Source organism: Aptenodytes forsteri, unplaced genomic scaffold, assembly GCF_000699145.1.
Source record: "Aptenodytes forsteri isolate BGI_AS27 unplaced genomic scaffold, ASM69914v1 Scaffold237, whole genome shotgun sequence".
Taxonomy (NCBI): Eukaryota; Metazoa; Chordata; class Aves; order Sphenisciformes; family Spheniscidae; genus Aptenodytes; species Aptenodytes forsteri.
The window spans coordinates 2021744-2030616 of NW_008794451.1; positions in this window are offsets into that span (position 1 = coordinate 2021744).

The following is an 8873-nucleotide window of genomic DNA, read 5'->3' on the forward strand; positions in this document are numbered from 1 at the left end:
AAAACCTTCCTCTATACTGGGGATGGGGAGAGAAGGAGCTTCTATAAAGATTTAGTCCTATTAAAATAATAGTAATTAAAAAAACCCAACTTTCATCCACCACGACCATCTATGGTAACAAAATATAAAGATCAGCATGAGTTTAATCTACATCAATTTTCATGGTGTTTCCTCTGACTGCTACCTTCATGCTAAACAAAACAAAACATTCTTTCAAAATGATCCTCTATGTTCATGGTGTTTATAGTCAGACTCAAATCAAACTAACCCTTCAGTGACTACAACAGGCGTACATGAAAAGCCACTTTTAACTACAGCACCATCTTAGACTCTCCTTATCAAGGTTACCATTTATGACAAGGAGTACTATGATCAGTTTTGGACCCCCAGTACAAAATAATATATTGATAAACTTGAGCAGGTACAGCAGAGGGCCATCATGGTGGTCAGGAGGGTGGAGCACTAGCCCTATAAGGAGAAGCTGAGGGAAGAGGGCTTGATCATCCTGGAGAAAAGGTGGCATTGGGAGAACCTAATAGCAGCTTTCCATTACCTAAGAGGCCACTGAGGAGACACAGCCAGACTCTTTACATGTGCAGATGGCAGAAGAAAGAGAGACAACAGTCGTGAACTGAATCGGGGAGTTTCTAACTGGATATAAGGAAAAAAAAATTTAAAAAAAAAAAACCCACTATTACAATAACAGAGCATTGTAACAAGTTGTCCAAAGACTGTGGAATCTGTCACTGGATGTTTTCAAGATCTGACTGCACAATGCCCTCAACAACCTGGTCTGAATTCAATGTGGATCCTGCTTTGAGCAGACACTTGGATTAAGTGACCTCGAGGTGCCTTCTATCCTAAATCATTCTGTGATTTTTTTTTTTTTTTTAAAAAAACACGCACAGGCTAGAGATGTAATGGGACATGTATCACCTGAAGAAGTTTCAGGAAAAGCAGCATCTCAGATGTAGCCTGCTACCCACTATTTAACTGCACAGAGCTTTTACAGCAAGCATACATGCAACAAGTGAAGAAAGGTATCAGCAGTACTGGGATGACACAACTACACCAAAAACTCTTCATTCATCCATGCATGGTAACTGAATAGCAACTCACTAAAGATAAGCAAATAGGCAAGTACTTACCCAATAGACAGTAGGCAATAGAACAAAACACCTTTCCCCAACATCGAGAAACATGATCAGCCAAAACCAGCAAGAATTTTTAAAGAAACTAATAAAGAGTTTCAGGACTCTGTACAGGCATTTGGCAGCTGATCCTACTTCGAGGGCAGCAGCGTAGCACAGGGGGGATGCAGAAAAATTGATGATAATACCGTGCAATTTCAGTCTCCAAATAAGTGTTGGTCACAGCACTCAGTCTTTGGGTTTAACTCTATTTCCATACCAGAGAAGCTATTCTCTCTAAAGAAACATGCGACTGGTAGTTACTCAAAAAGGATCATTCTCAACACTACTGAAGAAGAAAGGCTTTTCCCAGTTTCTCAAATCACTTCAAGAGGCCGTTGAGTCTAGTTACTGAAAGTTCTCGGCAATACTCGTTCTGTGGTATTTATTAGCAAACAGGAAAAAGTTAAAGGATTACTGTCTCTAGAAATACCTGTCTCCTTCCAGAACAAAGTTCAGTGGAAACAATCTACACCGATCTAAGCATAACAACAGGGAACTGCAGATGAAGAGAGAGATAAGCAAGACTTCCAGTTTAATGACAGGTGAAGAGGAAATAAGGGTTGGAAAATGTTACGTTGTGCTTAAGTGCAAAAAAAGCTACAAATTTCAGGTCATGCTACCTTCCTTCTGTAAAGTAGGATGACCAGCTTCTGCCCAACACAGTGCAAAGGAAGAATATCTGTTTTAGGGATAAGTAGAGCTTTTCAAAGGGTTGTTACCTCTAAGCAACCTTTGTATTTGTATTTTGCAGACATTACATTCTAGAATGGCACTGGGCAATTTTCACAGGTTTAAAAAAAAACGACACAAGATAAATGATTTTGTAATAGTTCACGATTATTTGTGCAGTTTTCAGGTCAGTTTTGCAGTCAAGATACTACTGTGACATTGTAAAGACAGGATACAATTCAAATGACTGAAGATAGAATGCAACAGCATACCTTGTTACAGTGTGAAGAAATAACAGCTATAATGAGAAAAGTATAGCGTCACTCATCGCACGCTCATTGGTAGACACAGCTTCATATTGCATACCCCACACAGAGGAACAGAGAGCAACAGTACAGTTATTTCAGGTCAAGGGCAGCAACCTTACTCAGAAGCCTGGGCACAGTCCAAAAGCATGCCCATTTATACAGTACACCCTGAGCACAAACAGAAACCAAGAGCACAATTTTCTTGGCTCTAGGTTGGTGGCTAGTTGCAGCATAACCAAAAATAATGTAAGGGGAATGCATTCAGGCAACCAAGAAGGGGACTCTGAGAAGGTCACAGACATCTATGTCACTGCAAGCAGGGGCTCTGAGTTGCTCTGCATTGCTAAAGCTCAAAAAGTTTCTACAAACATTTGAGAAGGTGGCAACAAGGCAGAACTGTTGTATAGGAAATTCTAAGTTTCAGTAGAAGCCTGCATCTCGATAACAAAGTAACATGTAAAGAAAAACCTTAGAGCTATTAGTTTTTTGGTAAGCTTGTGCTCTGGCCTGAGCTGTGGCTGTAGATCTCCCTCATGGGTAACAGTGGAAAAAGACTTCCAGCTAGTTCCCTGCAAAGTGAAAAAAGAAAATAGTTTCACAGTGTCACACACACTTACACTAGATTTTGGCTTAGACAGCAATCATTTTATGCAACTTAATAAGAGAGAAACCACTAATTAACTACCCGGGCCCAAAACAAAGGCAGTCTGAATGCTAGGAGTAGGACTGAGTCATCTGGTTTCTCCTGCCTCCACACCCTCCAGCTGAAGACAGATTTTCTGAGCCCCAGGCAGATTTTTCTACAAGATTGGATTTTAGATGCATTTTCTAGTAATCCTATCTGTACATTTTGTCTTTTTTTTTTTTTTAATGCTAGTGCACATACAGCAAGTAGTGGACTGAACAGTCACATTCACATTCTGGATAAACCTACTTCAATGTAGTTGTGTAGAGAGGTGTTCGGAGGTTTTTTGACACTGGCCACCTTTTCACAAAGCAGCACAGGTTCCCTTCTAAAGCTTCTACATACGTGGAAGCAGTCTATTAATCTGCAGCAATGTAATTTCACCCTTCTTGTCAAACAGGCAGGGGGGACTCCAACTAGAACAGGTCCCTTCATGCAAAGTACACTAGCAAGGCTCACCCAAACATCTTCAGAACCTAAAGAAATGAGGCAAACTAAGAAAAGAGAGTAACATCCTAAATACACAAAAACAGAATAAAAATGCATGACTTGCTTCAAGTTACAACTGCCACTTGCTATGTTTAAACTCCTGTGTTATATTTGAAAGCTCCTCCAACTGTTTGAACACGTGTCTATCACTTCTGATTGTACTTGTATCAATTACTTCCAAACTGTAGGTTCACGGGGAGTCTAGCCGATGACTAAGCAGAACATCTACTTCCACTCTGCCAGAAGAAAAAGGCTGAGAAGCCCAGTGACAGGCAAGTGCATAGGTCGTGCGTCACCTAAGATGAACTGTGTAAAACCCTATTTGATATACACTGTGTCAACAACTCTGTTGACCTCCCAACTCAAGTGAGCCTTTCCCCTTGATTTAGCCATGTTTAACCTCTAAAGCCCCAAGCACACGTAGGGGAAGAACAATGTATTTTTCTCTCCACAGGAGGGATGCCAAACATTTGGGTTTCAGAAGTTCAATTTATACAAAATTAAATGTCCATAACCTAATATCCTCTCGGATGCTAATGGACATGGCTGGGCGATAGGAAAGGCCAGTGTGTCTAGGAGTGGATTCTAAAGTTTATTTTGTCACCTTTCCATATATTACAAATTCCTTCCTATTAACTCCATTCTGTTTCTTCCCTTTCCCTAATCTTGCAGTTCCAAACTCTTTACCCTAATTACCTTCTATCTCCTTTCAGGCCCTTCTTCCAGCAGAAAGCTGTATGAGTTAAATACCTTCTTTCTGAAAGTAATCCAAGTTCATTCTCCACTTGTGCAAGTACTTTATATTAAACTACATGGATATTCAGGAACAATTCTCACTAGAGGGATAACAGACAATATCCAGCTCCTTTATGTAACACCCCTTAAGGTTTTATTTCTGAAGCAATCAAATCTTAAGCATATTCTGCTGCTTCTTGTTTGAGGCAGTAATGTCTAATATTCAAGCCAAAGCTCATAAAACAGACATGGAATTAGATTTTTGTGGGTGAAAGGTAACACATAAAACTTCATTTTATTTTACGTATGTTGTACATTACAGTCTTTTTTTCCTTTGACTATCCCATACTGTATAACCCTATTTCAGCATTTACCATCTTTTTGAGTGTTTATATTTAATATGGGTTTAGTATCTTTGTTTAAAGAACTACTATGTTTAGGTGAACCAAACAGGAAAAGCAGAAATGTAAAGGTTGGGGGGCGGGGGGTGTGAAGAGGGTCTCAGCATTTCAACAGTTTTGGCCTTTTTTTTTTTTTTAAATATGGCACAAAATATGAACTACAATCCCCACCCAAGCATTGTCAGTAAGGTTGAGACCATCTGTGTTCAATTAAAATAGTAATTCATAGCAACAAACTGCTATACCCTAGTAACAGCAGCTGTTAAAAGAGAAACATTTGTCTTTTGTGTTTGCACACAACCAGACGGTGCTTGTATTACAGTACAAAACATCATTTAGGAAAATAGTAAAGATTAGTTCAAAGTTTTATTTCAATACTTTTTATTACTTGAAAAAAAAAATTTCAAAAAAATCAGTCTTTTCAGACCTTGCTCAGTGACAAAGTCTTGGGCATTAAACTTTTTTCTTGATTTTAACTGATGGGGGACAAAGTACAAAGAATATTGTCCTGACTTCTGCTGGTTTTCCTTCATTTTTCCACTCTATAAATCTTTCTCCAATATCCAATAGTGAAAAAAAAAAATAGAACCACTGGTCTTTAAAACAGATTTATGAGTCATTTCTCTAAATGGAGGCGACATTTTCAACTGTCAGACACTGATCATCAGTGCTGGAGTCATGGAATTCCATTTGCAGAAACAGCTCATGATGGATTAAAGTCATGATTGGTTTTTCCTGTATCATATACCCAGGATAATGTAGTCTTTCAAACAAGACAACTTCTTATGATTCTAAAAAACCCAAATAATACAACTGAAGTCATAACTGCATTTACATATAACAACTTCCCCCCCTCCCAAGAAGAAATGAAGTTTTTCCAAGGAAACAGACTTCTTGAGGACAGCAACTCGAATAGAAAAACAGTGCATTTTTCTTTCCGCACTTTACTCCAAGGAAGTAACGTGGAATACTAACAGGTTACTATAAGCAAACAGCTCTATGTTGTTCTACTTTGGAGGATTTTAGAAAGTTGTGGTTAAAATATATTCTGAAGTGCAAGCAATACCACCTCTCAATCCTTCAAAACTGATGAGTGATGTAATAGCTCTTACGGAAGAACATCTGTGACTAATCCAGTTAGCACTAATTAAGTGATCTTTGACCTACTAAGGTAGGTTAGCATAACACATACAGCTTAATTATTCATACATTACTACTTGATATGAGTTGTACTGGACCTTGCCCCTATTGTCTGGCAGCAGAAAAGTAGGTGAAAGTTGCCTCTTCTTTCCTTCCTGTTATCATTTCTATAACTGATTATTCTATATCAAAAGTAACACACACAACATGAAAAGTCTAAGATAACTTTTTTATTGCACATTCAAACACATTTGACTTGCTAGAAGAAGATTTTTTAATTTATATGTTATTTTACTTTTCAACTTTGGCCAGCAGTGATACTGAACTATTGCTGACATTCCAGCAAAAACTAAAAAAAAAAAAGCACACAAAATAAAACAGAAAACAGACAGTTATTCCAGGAAAACATGATATAATATACATACTTTATGTTCAAAATAAGATATGCTAAGCATAAATACTTAAGTGTGTATTCTTAAATAAACTATGTGAGGAAAGAATAAGTTTTGCAGGTAAAGTTTACAGTTGCGCTAGAACACTTCCATGGTTCACTTGAATGTTAAGACCAGTGTTTTGCTGTTTATATTCAAGTCTGCAACATTCACCTTTGCCCTTAGGGAGCTCAACACTAGAATTTCACCTTCCAGAACTCAAGAAGCTGAAATTCATCTCACACTAACATGACACAACATCTTCAGGCATGATATACCAAGGTGAACACAGGAATTCACACACATAAAACTAAATAACCACTGTTCCTCACACACTTCACTCAGTTAACCTCAAGCAGGAAATGCACTACCACACCTCTTCCAGACGACCTAGACTGCAAGTGAAATTCTTCTCCACAGGAACAACTAAATAAATTCAGGACAGCCGTACTCTCCCAACTTCTCCCTCTTTCCAAACAGGCAGAGAGAAATACAACACAGAAATTAGAGGGCACACTAGGCCCTGGAGATTTTTATCGTTACTGCACAAAGGTTTGCCACTTGTTATTATATGTCAGCATCATATACTACCACAACTATGCTGGAATACATAAAGATTTGGCACAATGACAATCCTTTCCAAAAGTATGCTATAATTTACATTAGCAACAAAGCATTAAGAAATGAATGATACATGAACTAATGAAACGAAAGGAGGATGAGGCAATGGTAATACCTGGATGCTTTGTCTAAGGCTGGTGGTATAGGCAATGTAGTTTACCTACTGCCTAGTCTAGATAGGTAGCATTCTGTAAGGCTCCTGGCAAGGTTTGCCTCACGGGGAAACATGGAGACAAGAACGAAGACCAGTGGGCAAAAACCACGCTCAAAAATAGCATTCAAGCAGCGGCACAGCTATTATTGAAACAACTGAATGTTGGATGTTAAGAGTTTGGAATCTATGGCCACAATACAGTACCAGGAGTAAATAAGACCTAAGCTGTGGAGGGACTCAAAAGCGTAAAGCAACACATAGGCACAAGTGGAACAATCAATTTTGCAAGCATGGTACTTATTTTAGCAACTGCATTTCTAATAGATTTGAGAATGCAAAATGGCTTGAGAGAGGAAGATTACAGCAGCAAAGGATGAGGTATCAGAAAGACTGCAGTACAGATAGAGGAAAAGGGACGGATTAGCTCAGGCTATTTCAACTCCATTCAACTGCTGAATTAGCTGGAACATAATTCATAAATTATCTCCACTTTCCAATTCTCCCTCGTCTTGTAATAGTGTTTGGTTCACCTAATACATACGAATGCCTCAGATTTTTAACACTGTACCTAGGAAAATCAAAGATTCATACAGGAAGGACACATTCCAAATATAGTCTTCAGCATTAAGGCTCACACTTTCAGTATATTGACTCTCAGGCTAATAGATGCATTGCCATTGTCAAGTCCTGCACAGCAACATCAGAAGATGTGCAAGCAAAACAGTTTATGGGGACAACCCAGGACCCACATTATATTTATTTCAGGGATAGGAAGATTACTCTGGACAAGTTCTAGCCTGCTCCTGTCAAATGTACGCTACTAGTAGTGGGAATATACTAAATGCACTTCAGAACTACACTGGACTTGCATTTACAGTTGAAGATGTGCTCCGATCCTCATGTAATCTCGTTTGCGTGCTCCAAGATCACTCCTCAATAAAGGCAGAGCGAGGTAGGTGTGGACAACTGGGAGACTCACTTTAAAAGAATACTCTTGATCTGAATTAAAACGTAGATGCTCCCAGAACATTTGTATAGCCTAGTCTTTCTTACAAACACCATTATAATGCATTAAGCGTGAAAATCTTGCACTGCAGTCAGTAACTCTCACAGCTCACCATTTTTATGCCTTTCTATATAGCTTTTCTCCTTTTTTCCAACAGTGTTTCACTAAATTAAGCAGAGATACCTGAAAAATATCATCCCTCCCTAGGAGTTTGATAGAAGAGCAACTCTCAGCAACAGTTTGGGATCTTGTTTCTACTCTCATGCAAACAACGTAAGGTAGCAAATGCATGAATTGTTAGCAGCATATCAATTTCTGACATGTTGTATGACAAAGTTACCTAACTTCATGAAGCAGCCCTTGAAGATACCACGTGTATGAAAGGAATTAGGTAAAATAAAACTGGATTGTTGCTTAATTGCAGGTATGGTATTACTTAAGTCTGTTAAGTAAGTCCATTTCACCATCGAGATCTAGCACCAGGGTAAGTTTGTAGCAGCTACACGGTATCTAACTGTACTACTGTAACATACCGGGTCTTTAGCTTACGGTCAATAATCTAGAGCCACACATACACTCGAATCATGAAAGGATTGAGTCTGAGGTATATTCTTCATCTGCCACACTTTATGGTACCCAAGTGCTTCACAGGTGATTAACAAATACACAGCCTAGCACACGTATGCCAGCAAGGCATCCTCACAGGCAACGTAACCAGATGGTACCTCTCTGAAATTGTGATCCGTGTACCTTATTGCCACACGGCAGCATTAAAACAACAGCTGGGGTCCATTATTTGCCTATGCAGATAGGGCGTCCTAGGACATCCCTAGAAGTCAACTGTTCGTTAATATTAGCTCACAGTCAGGAAAATGGAGAAAACTAATATAATTGGAGTAACGAGGTGGCGGCGGTTGGACACTCGCAAGAGTGGCATCGACTGCGCCTCAGGGGAGGCCGGAGGGGGAAGCAGCCCGGCCCCTCTCCACAGGGACCACCTCCCCGGGAGGAGGGTGTCGGCAGCAGGGCCCCGGAACAGGA